Below are 12,620 nucleotides of genomic sequence, written 5' to 3'. Positions count from 1 at the left end.
ATATATATATATATAGAGAGAGAGAGAGAGAGAGAGAGAGTTATCTATTTAGATAGATGACAGATAGAGAGATGGTAGATAATTTGTGTTAGAGTTTGCCAGCGAAACAGAACCTGTGTAACATTTAAAATGTATGCTTATGTCTATATGCTTTTATAAGGAAAATGACTCCTGTGCTTGTGTAGTCTGAAAAGCCCTGAGACCTGCAGGACTGGAGGCCCCGGAGAGCCTGTGGTATACATTCTGTTCTGAGGGCAAGAGCAGACAGATGCCCCCACTCATCCTGGTTCTAGCACTAGGGCAGGCAGCTCCCTCTGCAAGCCTGTTCTACTCAGGCTCTCCCAGGAGAGGCCTTCTGGGTGAAGTCCACCTACGTGGGGGAGGGCTATGTGCTTTACTTAGCTTACCATTCATCCAGCACTGTCCTCAGAGACACACCCAGAATCATGTCTGGATAAATATCTGGGCACCTTGTGGCCCAGGCAAGTTGATACAGGAAAGGAATAATCACAATATCCTTCCCGCCTTTTCTTATGCCCATGCAATATATGCACAGACATATACACAATATCCTTCCTACCTGTTTTGTTTTTGTTTTTGTCAGTCCCAGGGTTTGAACTCAGGGCCTTGGGTACTATCCCTGAGCTCTTTTGCTCAAGGCTAGCACTCTACCACTTTGAGCCACAGCTCCACTTTTGCAGTTTTCTGGTGGTTAATTGAAGATGAAAGTCTCACCAACTTGGCTGCCCAGGCTGGCTTCAAACCACGGCCCTCAGATCTCAGCTTCCTGAGTAGCTAGGATGACAGGTGAGAAATACAAGTGCCTAGCATTACAGTTTCCTTTCTGAGCAAGAACATCTTCCCAAACCAGTGTTTATAAATCTTCCTTCCAAGTTTTTCCTTCAAACCAATTAGGATCACTTCTTTTCATTTTTTTTCTGGACACACACACACACACACATTATTTTTTTCTATACACACACACAGATGCTTGGTCTTGCACATGCTTGGCAAAGTCTCCACCACTGAGTTATGCCCTCGCCTTCCTTTCATTTTGTTTCAGATGTCTTTTGTTGTTGTTTTGCCAATACTGGCATTTGAACTTCAAAGCTTCATGCTTAAAGGCAGGTGCTCTACCACTTGAGCTAAGCCTCCAGCACTTTTTACTCCTCTGATTAGTTTTACACTCCCCACACTGCCGTAACCATTTTTTGTTTTTGTTTTTGTTTTACTGTTGGGATGGGATCTTACAAATTTTTTGCTGGGGGCAGGGAGAAGTGTTGGCCTGGAACCATAGTGCTCCCAACCTCCCAGGTAGTTAAGATTACAAGTCCTGGAACTTGAACTCAGGGCCTGGGCACTGTCCCTCAGCTCTTCAGCTCAAGGCTAGCACTCTACCACTTGAGCCACAAATCCACTTCTGGCTTTTTCTGTGTATGTGGTACTGAGGAATTGAACCCAGGGCTTCATGCATGGTAGGCAAGCAACTCTGACACTAAGCCACCTTCCCAGCCCTACATGGACTTTTTAAAATGTAAGAACCTTAGAGGTGCTTGAGAGCATAGTCAGTGGTAACTTACCTGCTTGGCCCGTGCCCCAGTGCCCAGCATCCTTGCCCTTCCCAAGGAAAGCAATTCCATTCTTTTTTTTTTTTTTTTTTGGTCCAGTCATAGGGCCTGAACTCTGGACCTGGGCACTGTCCCTCAGCTCTTCAGCTCAAGGCTAGCGCTCTACCACTTGAGCCACAGCACCACTTCCGGCTTTTTTCTTTTTGCTTATGTGGTGCTGAGGAATCGAACCCAGGGCCTCAGGCATGCAAGGCAAGCGCTCTACCACTGAGCCACCTTCCCAGCCCCAGCAATTCCATTATTATGATATGTCCCCCAGAAGGTTTTGATTTTATTTGTCTTGTGCTACGACCAGGGCTTTAACTCAGGGCCTTGTGCCATAGCTTGGCATTTTGCCCAAGGCTGTCATTCTACCACTTGAGCCACAACTCTACATCCTGCTATTTGGTGGTTAATTGGAGATATGAATCTCATCGACTTTCCTTCCTGGGCTGGCTTCGAACCATTGATCGCAGCCTCCTGAGTAGCTAAGGTTATAAGCAGGAATGTTTCCCCCCCCACCGCCCCCCCCCAAGGTTTTTAGATAGGGAATATTCAAGTCCAAGTCTGCCACTGCCCAGCTGTGTGGACTGGTAATTAATAATTTCTTCTTCCTCTTCTTCTTCCTCTTCTTCTTCTTCTTCTTCTTCTTCTTCTTCTTCTTCTTCTTCTTCTTCTTCTTCTTCTTCTTCCTTCTTCTTCTTCTTCTCCTTCTCCTTCTCCTTCTCCTTCTCCTTCTCCTTCTCCTTCTCCTTCTTCCTCTTCCTCTTCCTCTTCTTCTTCCTCTTCCTCTTCCTCTTCCTCCTCCTCCTCCTCCTCCTCCCTCTCCTCCTTCTCCTTCTTCTTCTCCTCCTGCTCCTCCTCCTCCTCTTCCTCCTCCTCTTCCTTTTCCTCCTCCTTTTTCTCCTTCTCCCCTGTTTCTTCTTATTGTAATTCTTTCTTGTGTAAAAATGGTGATTTGTTAAAAAAAATAATTTACCACCTAGAACTTGAGAAGTGCTGATGGTAAAAAAATAAATACAATAAAAACTCTTGGTAGGCAGCCATTGTTATTGTAATAAAACGGCATGGAAGGTGGGGTTTGCTTTTTTAGCTTGGGCCACACAGGGCCAGCCCCGCACTGGCATTCTTCCATCCCCAGTGATTGCCAGGAGCTGGCACTTCCCAAAAGCTAACAGATAATTTGGACATTAGATTATTCTTTTCCTCCGGTGCTATTATTTTCATAGCCCTGCTTCCCTTCCTCGAGGTGATGTAACGCTGAACCATCTGCTTCCTCCTTATCTAAAAAGCCACCTCGAGCGATGCTTTTGCTAAAAACCTCTTCCAGGACCTTGCAGGGGGCATGGTGAAGAGCCAGCCAGCCTGGGGATTGTCCCAACTCCATGCCCAGCTCTCTGACCTTCAAAAGACTTTCACACAATACACCTCACCTCACCGTGGCATGGTGTGTGTGTATGTGTGTGTGTGACAGCATTGCGTTTTCCCTCTGAGAGAGACTGGATGGTCCTATTTCATCAAGAAGCTCTGAAGCCAGGCACTGGTGGCTCATACCTGTAATCCTAGCTACTCAGGAGGTTGAGATCTAAGATCGTGGTTCACAGCCAGCCCAGCAAAGTCCATGACATTCTTATCTCCAATTAACTACCATGAAAACCGGAAGTGGCAGTGTGGCTCAAGTGGTAGAGGGCTCACCTTATGCTGAAGAGCTGAGAGACCGTGCCCAGGCCCAGAGTTCAAGCCCCATGAACTCTATGGAGTTAAGAGTTAAGCACCGGCATCTCATTTCTCTTTGAAGATGGTGGATTGGTTTGATAAGTGGAGGACAGGGGTGTGCAGTGGCTGTCTTCAGCTGTAGGTACTGTTCATGTGTTGGCACTGGGGCTAGTTGTGTCCTCTATAAAATGGGAATCAGCAGAGCACTGACTTGAGGAGTCCACCGGCAATGATCAAAGTTGTATAAGGTCATTAGCACTCTGCCCAGCATGAAACAAGAGTTGATAAATGTTAACTATTGTTATTATACAATTATTTACTACTACTTCTACTACTACTATTATGTGTGTGGGGGTGGGTGGGTGCTGGTCTTGAGGCCTGAACTCAGGGCCTGGGTACTAAGCCTTAGCATTTTTTTTTTTTTTTTTTTTAAATCAAGGCTAGGGCTCTCATTTGAGCCACAGCTCTACTTCAGGCTTTTTGGTGCTTCATGGGAGATAAGAGTGTTATGAACTTTCCTGCCCACGCTGGCTTTCAAACCCTAATCCTCAGATCTCAGCATCTGGAGATGCTAGGAGTATAGGCATAAGCCACAGGTGTCCCATCTTTCTTACCTTTTAACTGCCACCCCACCAACCCCACCCTGCCACACACCAGTACCCTTAATTTTCAGATCAGTGTTTTTTTTTTGGGGGGTCCGGTTGTGGGGCCTGAACTCTGGGCCTGGGCGCTGTCCCTCAGCTCTTCAGCTCAAGGCGAGCGCTCTACCACTGGAGCCACAGCGCCACTTCCGGCTTTTTTCTTTTTGCTTACGTGGTGCTGAGGAATCGAACCCAGGGCCTCATGCATGCAAGGCAAGCGCTCTACCACTGAGCCACCTTCCCAGCCCCTCAGATCAGTTATCTTTACAAAGGAATAAGGGAAGAATCCGAGGAAAGACATCATAAGTTAGGTTGCTGGGCCTGGTGACAGGAAGGAAGGAAACAAGGAAGGAAGAAAGGAAGGAAGGACAAAAGAGGGAAGGGAAGAATACTATAGCAATTCTTGGGTAGCAGGAGCGTCCCCCTGTGGTCTGTCTCCATGGCTTTTACCCTGAGCATCCTCTGGTGTTGTTTATTACCTAGAGATCACTGGTGACTGGGCAGCACGTCCTGTGCCCAGATTCATTGAAGTTTGGCCTTGGCCTCCGCTGCACGTTGGAGCCACCAGGCAGAGGTTTCCAATGTTCCAGGGCCCAGCCAAATGCCTCCTGTTACCAGCTTGAAAAGTCGCTATAAAAATAGCTCTTACAGAGAGGGAGGCTGACCTGTGACAAAGATCTCCTGGCAGGAACAAGAAGGCTGGAGGGTTTTTAAACATCTTTTTTTTTTTTTTTTTTCTTTTCAAAGAGAAATCTGCTTTCATGTTTCTATGGTGTGAATTTGCTTTTGAGGCTGTGTTTTAAAAAAAAATTACCCTTGGACATGTTTCTCCTTCTCTAAGAGTGAATCCATCAGTTCTTTGTGCCCAGTTAGGATTACTCTTGGGCCAGGTATAAGGGTTGAAAACAAAACAAGATAGGCCCTCCCCCCCACTTTTTTTTTTCTTTTCTTACCTGGGTAATGAATTTGAGTATCTAAGTAGGGAATATAGACAATCCTGGTGGTTACAGACTTTGGGGTGGGTCAGAATTCAAATCTTGACTTCAGGGTTTTTCAGATATCAAAAAGAATTGATCACTTGCTGGATGCCAGTGGCTCATACCTGTAACATTAGCTGCTCAAGAGGCTGAGATATGATCGCCATTTGAAGCTGGCCTGGCAAAGGAAAAATCTGTGAGACACTCATCGCCAATTAAGCACCCCAAAAGAGCCAGAAGTACAGCTGTGGCTCAAGTGGTAGTAAGCAAAAAAGCTAAGAGCCAGCGTTCAGGCCCTGAGTTCAAGCCCAGTGTTGGCACAAAGAAAAAAAATAAACCAAAATGCTATGGGTCTTGGCCACTGTCAGAACTCCAGACAAATATAAAGCAATGCCGTGATGTGAATTTCAGAAACAAAGGAAGAAGAAAGGAAAGATAAAATTCTCAGGTGTTGGAGGCTTAAGAATTTTTATTCTTAAATATAATTTATGAAAGAGCAATGGTATAAAATTTGTGTTGTGTATGACATATAGATACATTGTGTGTGTGTGTACATTTACGTGTGGTATTGGAAATTGAACCCAGAAACTCATAAATATATGTAATAACTATTATAATAAAAAATATATATATAAATACCCCTGAGCTACATTCCTAGGTCCTGTGCTAAGTTTACAATTTCTGTTTTATATTTGAACCCTTTTCCTTGCCAGGGGAAGTTGGGATCCATTGTAGTTACCCAACCCTCGGGTAGTCCAGGAGTTAATCGCAGAGCTCCTGTAGGTATGTGGCTTGGGCAGGTGTCTGGGCACAGCTTTCGGATCCACACTTCCTGCCTTTCCCGGCAGCCTGTCTCCAGGCCTTGGTGTGTAACTTCCTCAGCAATAACGTCAATGATCTAAATCTGAGGCCTTTGACGAAGGTAAGATTGAGGCCACAGGTCCCTCCTGACCCTGTCTGTGATATTCCCAGCCTGGGCCTTGCCGGCTGCCAGCTGGGTGACCTTGGGCAAGCAGCTTAACTTCTCTTGGCACCAAAGTTCTAGTTGGTAAAATGCTTCATTGGTGTGTTCCTACCTTGTAGTGTGGTTGTGAAGAATGTCATGGTTTGGCTCAGGATGAGACATCAGTAAATGCTCAATACATATCAGTTAGACTCAGTCAGGGTTATTAGAGCCAAAACCCAATGCCTGGGCCAAAGCTGACTCACAGCACTGTGTGGTCACTGCCTCACCCTAAGTTCATTCTGTCTTCTTCCAACACATATTTACTGAATGACCACTTTTATCTTTTGTGAGTTCTGTTTTACAAATAGAATTTTATTTTATTTATGCCGATACTAGCGCTTACACTCAGGGCCTAGACACAGTTCTAAAGCTTTATCCACTCAAGGCTAGTGCTCTACCACTTGAGCCACAGCTCTTCTTCTGGCATTTTGCTGGTTAAGTTTCACAGACTTTGCTGCCTGGGCTGGCTTCCAACTATAATCCTCAGCTCTCAGCCTCTTGAGTAGCTAGGATTACAGGTGTGAGCCACTGGCACATTTTTATTTGCTTTATTTTATTAATTTTTGTCAGTTGTGGGGTTGAACTCTGGGCCTGGGCGCTGTCCCTCAGCTCTTCAGCTCAAGGTGAACGCTCTACCACTTGAGCCACAGCACCACTTCCAGTTTTCTGAGTGGTGTATTGGAGATAAGAGTCTCATGGGCTTTCCTGCCTGGGCTAGCTTTGAACTCAAATCTCAGCCTCCTAAGTAGCTAAGATTACAGGTGTGAGCCATCAGTGCCCGGCTTCTTCCTCTCTCTCTCTCTCTCTCTCTCTCCTTCCTTCCTTCCTTCTTTCTTTGTTTTTTTGAGACAGGGTCTCATTATGTAGCCCATGATGGCCCCAAACTCATGATCCCCCTGCCCCTGCCTTCCCAAGTACTGAGATTACAGGTGTGTACTACCACACTGGTTTGGCATTGCTTTTATAAGCCACACTATAGGAGGTAGGATTGAGAGGACCTCTGAAAACTGTTTCAGTGCTTAGGGGCCCTTAAGTGGTACTACTCAACTTTTTTCTCTCCCTCCTTCCCTCCCTCTCTCTCTTTCCCCCTCCCTCCCTCCCTTCGTCTTTGTGCTGGTACTGGGGGATTTGAACTCAGGACCTCATGCTCTTGCTTGGCTTTTTTGTTCAAGGCTGGGGCTCTTCCATTTGAGCCACACTTCCTGTGCTCCTCCATTTTGGCTGCACATTTGAATGCCCTGGGGAGCTGCAAACAGGGATTCTGATTCAATGGGTCTGGGATGATGCCTAGGTCTGCAGGATCTATTAGAAAAACAAACTTGAGAGGTCCTGTTAGGATCCCTCTCTGGATATGAACTGCTCTGTGGGGTGTTGCTGGGAATGTGGCTTAGTGGTAGAGTGCTTGCCTAGCATGCATGTAGCCCTAGGTTTAATTCTTCAGTACCACATAAACAGAAAATGCCAGAAGTGGCGCTGTAGCTCAAGTGGTAGAGTGCTAGCCTTGAGTAAAAACAGCTCAAGGACAGTGCCCAGACCTGGCAACAAAACAAAATATTGATGGGTCATGCCTACAATCCTAGCTATTCAAGAGATCTGAGAGTCATGGTTCGAAGCTAGCCCAGGAAGGAAAGTCCATGTGACTCTAATCTCCAATTCATCACCAAAATACTAGAAGTGGATTTATGGCTCAAGTGGTAGAGTGCTAGCCTTGAGCAAAAAGCCAAGGGACAGTGCCTGGACTTTGAATTCCAGCCCCACGACTGGAACAAAAACCCCAAACAAATAAGATGGTAGCACAATTTGAGTTTTATTTTAAGAAATCCCCTTGGTCTCTCTAAGACTGTGGCTCAAGTAGAAGAATGCTTGCCTAGCTAGCATGAAGCCCTGAATTCAAATCCCAGTACCACAAAAAGTACACAGCAAGAACACATCTAAGGAAGGGAAGGAGATATCAAAGAAAAGAGAGGAAGGAAGGAAGGAGAGGGGAAGAAGGAAGGGGAAAGGAAAGGAAGGAAGGAGGGAAGGAGAGAAGAGACGGGGAAGAAAGGAGAAAAGAAGAGAAGATGGGGGGCTGGGAAGGTGGCTCAGTGGTAGAGCGCTTGCCTTGCATGGGGCCCTGGGTTTGATTCCTCAGCACCACATAAGCACAAAAAGCCAGAAGCAGCGTTGTGGCTCAAGTAGTAGAGCGCTAGCCTTGAGCTGAAGAGCTGAGGGACAGCGCCCAGGCCCAGAGTTCAGGCTCCATGACCAGCCAAAAAAAAAAAAAAAAAAAAAACAGAAAAAGGAAAGGAAGAAGGAAGGGAGAGAGGGAAGGAGGGAAGGAGGAAGAAAGAAGGAAGGAAGGGAGGGAGAGAACAGAGAGGTCATTTTGGCCCTTTGTAGCAGAGTTCCTTCAGACAGATTCCCAGAAGTGGAATTACTGAGGAAAAGGTTATTAATGTTTTTGGATGCACTATTAAATTGCTTTCCAGGAAGTTTCTTCTCCTCTGTCCTCACACCACCCCTCTCCCAGCACGGTTTTTGACTGTTAATTATTTCCCTGGGAAAAGTACACATAGCGCACGCGCACACGTGCACGCACACACACACACACAATTGAGCAACTACACACAACCTCCTTTTTCATTGGTTAAAATATTATATAACCAGGCACCAGTGGCTCACAACTGTGATCCTAGCTACTCAGGAGGCTGAGATCTGAGGATCATGGTTCAAAGCCTGCCTGGGCAGGAAAGTCTGTGAGACTCTTATCTCCAATAAATCACTCAGAAAACCGGAAGTGGTCCTGTGGTTCAAGTGGTAGAGCGCTTACCTTGAGCTGAAGAGCTCAGGGACAGCGTTCAAGCCCAGAGTTCAAGCCCTATGACCGACAAAAAAAAAATTATCTAAGGGCTGGGGGTGTGGCACAAGTGGTAGAGTGCTTGCCTAGCAAGCTTGGAGCTCTGAGTTCAAACCCCATTATGGCCAAATACACATGTATATGTGTTCTAAATAGGCAGATGCTTCAGAAAAAAAAAATGTAGACCTGGTTTTTACATAGAATTTATGGATTCCTTATTGTGTAAGATAGTAAACAAATATTGCTGTTAACTCTCAACATCACTAAGGAGTCAGGACAATAGTTATATCTCCATTTGATTTGCAAGAGTAAATTAAAATCCCAACAATTTCTTCTGTTACAAGTGGAGAGAATGGAACTTAGAACCTTTCTTTCAATTACTGTGCTGTGGTTTATAATTTGAAAAAAGTTTTAAAGGAATCATGAAATTTGCCCCTAAGAATTGAGGATGCTTGTTGTTATACTATTAATCATGTTGGAATCTGAATAAATGGCCTAATTTGCTTGCTGAAGTGCCATTTGGAGCAAGGATTGAGGGAAGTAAAACTGATTGATTTCTTATATCATCAATTCACCTGAGGCATCAAAAAGTAAAGAACTTGAGGAAAAACCGATGCAAATAAGCTCAGAACTCAGAGCAAAGAAATACGTTCCTCTCCTCTTCTTTCCCTTCTCTTCCTCTTCCTCCTCCTCTTTCTTTGTTGTCTTTGTCTTCATCTTTTCTCTTTTCTGTGCTAAAGATCAAACCCAACACTTATAGGCCAGTACTTTACATCTGAGTTATATCCCAGCTCTAAGAAAAGGCTTTGAAGCTAGTCCAGGCATGGTGGAACATGACTGTAATCCCAGAGTTTGAGAGACTGATGGAGAAAGACTAAGAGTTTAAGATTAGCCTAAATTATATAGTGAGTTGCTGTCTCAAAAAAAAAAAAAAAAAAAAAAAAAGTCAGGCGCTGGTGGCTCATGCCTGTAATCCTAGCTACTCAGGAGGCTGAGATCTGAGGATCACAGTTCAAAGCCAGCCCGGGCAGGAGAGACCGTGAGACTCCTATCTCTGACCAAAAAAAAAAAAAAAGGAAGGAAGGAAGAAAAGCAAAGAAATAAAACCTGGAATCTCTGGTCAGATTGATAGAATCCCAAAAGAGGAAAGATTGAGCAAGTGAATTAAGCATTTCAGTATTTATTTTTTATGTGTGTGGTAATATTGGGGTTTAAACATAGGGTCTTGAATATGTAACTCTATTTCAGTCATTTCTTATAATAGATCCAGTTCCCTAATCTCAACTCCTTGAGTTCCTCAAGGCCAGAGCTCGGGTCATGACAACTACCCTGTCCTCAAAGATAGGTTTTCAATAACTTTTACTGAATGGTTTGAATGTGTACATTCAAAAGTTATGTGAGGAGCTGGGAAGGTGGCTCAGTGGTAGAGTGCTTGTCTTGCATGCATGAGGTCCTGGGTTTGATTCCTCAGCTCTGTAAGGTTTTTAAAAAGTGGTAGCCAAGTAAGAATAACACCACACACATGATATTCAGCTATGGGGTAGGTTTATTCATCATTCTGGCTGGCCGCAGGCCATGTTGGCCCTCCACGTGGCTGGGAAAGGCCTGGGAAAGAGAGCTGGGAAAGAGAGAGAGCTGGCCTGGGAGTGAGAGCTGGGAAAGAGAGCGTCAGGGCCAGGGCTAGGCCTTATCTAGGGTATGGGCGGAGAAAGGTGTGGTCATATCAAATTCAGAAGTGACCTCATTGGATGCAGATGTGACCTCTTCCAGGTGTGCCAGTAGCCTAGGTAACGCAGGTACTGGGTGGAGACTTTGCTGTGAGGAGGGTGGAGTCTGCTCACCATCCAGGAGCGGACCTTACAAGCTCCACATAAACAGAAGTGGCACTGTGGTTCAAGTGGTAAGAGCACTAGCCTTGAACAAAAGCAGCTCAGGGACAGTGCCCAGGCCCAGAGTTCAAGCCCCATGAACAACAAAAACAAAAAAAAAAAAACAAAAAAAAAAACCCCAAGAAACAAGCAAACAAAAAATACACAAAACCAAAACAGGTACCGGGGCCTCACATCTGAAAATCCTTGCTAGTCAGGTGGCTAAAATCTGAGGATTATGCTTTGAAGCCAGCCCTAGCAGAAAAGTCTGAGATTCTTATCTCCAATTAAGCAGCAAAATGCCTGAAATGGAGCTGTGGCTCAAGTTTGTACAGCACCAGCCTTTAGCAAAAAAGCTAACTCAGTGCCTAGGTCCTGAGTTCCAGTCCAAGTCCAAGTCCCAGCACCCCCCCCCATCCCCATACACAAAAACAGTGTATTTGTTATGCCATTTAAGAACCTAAACAATAATTGTTATAATTTATAACGTGGTTATATTATACATATAACATATAATGTATTTTACACTAATTATTGTGTAATAGTAATTATATAATTAAATCAATTTTCAACAAACAAAAGAATGACTAGTTGAAAGACTATTAGTCTCACAAGGAAGATCATACTAAGTTGGAGGACTCTAATTCTGGGATTGGATCCTCAGAGAATTTTTTTCTTCATAAGAAACCAGAGAAGGGCTGGAGATGTGGCTCAAGTGATAGAGCAACAGCCTTGCAAATATCAGACTCTGAGTTCAAACTCCAGTACTAGCAAAGGAGGGTGGGAGGTGTAGAGAGAGAAGGGAAGAAGAAATGGTAAGAGAGAACACTTGCAGGTTCTTTCTGAATAGTTTGTGCGACCCTTCCTTATATTCTCCCCTTAGCAATGGAGAGGAAGGTATCCAAGGCCATTTCTAGCTAGAGTGTGTGCTTATAAGAGCATGTGTATATATACCTCCCTTTACTTTCCCTTCTGTTTTATTGAATTAATGGATTATCAGTTTATTAGTCTGTAGTGCTGGGAATAAAACAGAGGGCCTTGCCCAGAGTAGGCAAATGCTCTAACACCAAGCTCCTTTCTCAGATCCATGGATTCATTTGTGTGTGTGTGACCAGGGTTTAGGTCTGCCCAGTAGGAAATGTTCCTAGTTGAACCAGTTCTGTGTTGAAGTAAATATCTACATCTGTTTAGAAGCAGGGAGGGCAGGGAGAGGAGGAAGAGGGAGGAAAGTGTCTTTAGGATCCTCACTAAGTGAATGGTGGAGTTTATGGAGGAGCGAGGGGTAAGGGGGAGCAACAACTTTTCATAATCAAGTACCCCTGCAAGCAATTGTACAGTTCACTTTGCAACACAAACTAATAGGTTAAGTCCCCTTATGCAGACAAGCTTAAGACACGTACCTGATGTGTGTCTTGCACATCCCCCCCCTTCCCCATTCCAGGGCTGGGGATTGAACCCAGAGTCTTACTGATGCCAGGGAAGTGCTCGATCGTCCAGCTTCACCCCAGCCTCTTGTCTACATATTCGATACCTATGTATCGATCACATCTGCATTCACAGAAGGAGTCAGATGCTTCAGTGAATTAATTCTCTGGGAGGAACCGGGGGGTGGGACGGTGTTTCAGGGGGGATTCCCAAGCACAGGCTAGGGGCTGGGGTCGCGGCTTTTCCTCCGCGTAGGAGCGGGCTGAACTGTCAGGACTGGACGCACACCTCTCAGGTGTGGGCTGCGAACTCAGCACCTTCCTAGTTCTACCTTTTCCGGGGGACCGCGAGCAGGTGGGCGCTCGCGAACTCCTATGCTTGACGCAAGAACATCAGCGCCCTCATTGGACGCCTGATTACACCTGATTGTGCGCGCGCGCGCGCGCCTGTGTGTGTGTGTGTGTGTGTGTGTGTGTGTGTGTGTGTGTGTGTGTGCGTGCGCGCGCGCGCGTTTGTGCAAAAGCGACGGCGGAGACCCCCC

Source organism: Dipodomys spectabilis, unplaced genomic scaffold (assembly GCF_019054845.1).
Source record: "Dipodomys spectabilis isolate Male_0828 unplaced genomic scaffold, ASM1905484v1 ptg000618l, whole genome shotgun sequence".
Taxonomy (NCBI): Eukaryota; Metazoa; Chordata; class Mammalia; order Rodentia; family Heteromyidae; genus Dipodomys; species Dipodomys spectabilis.
The sequence above is the reverse complement of the archived record's forward strand: the minus strand, read 5'-3'. Positions refer to the sequence as shown.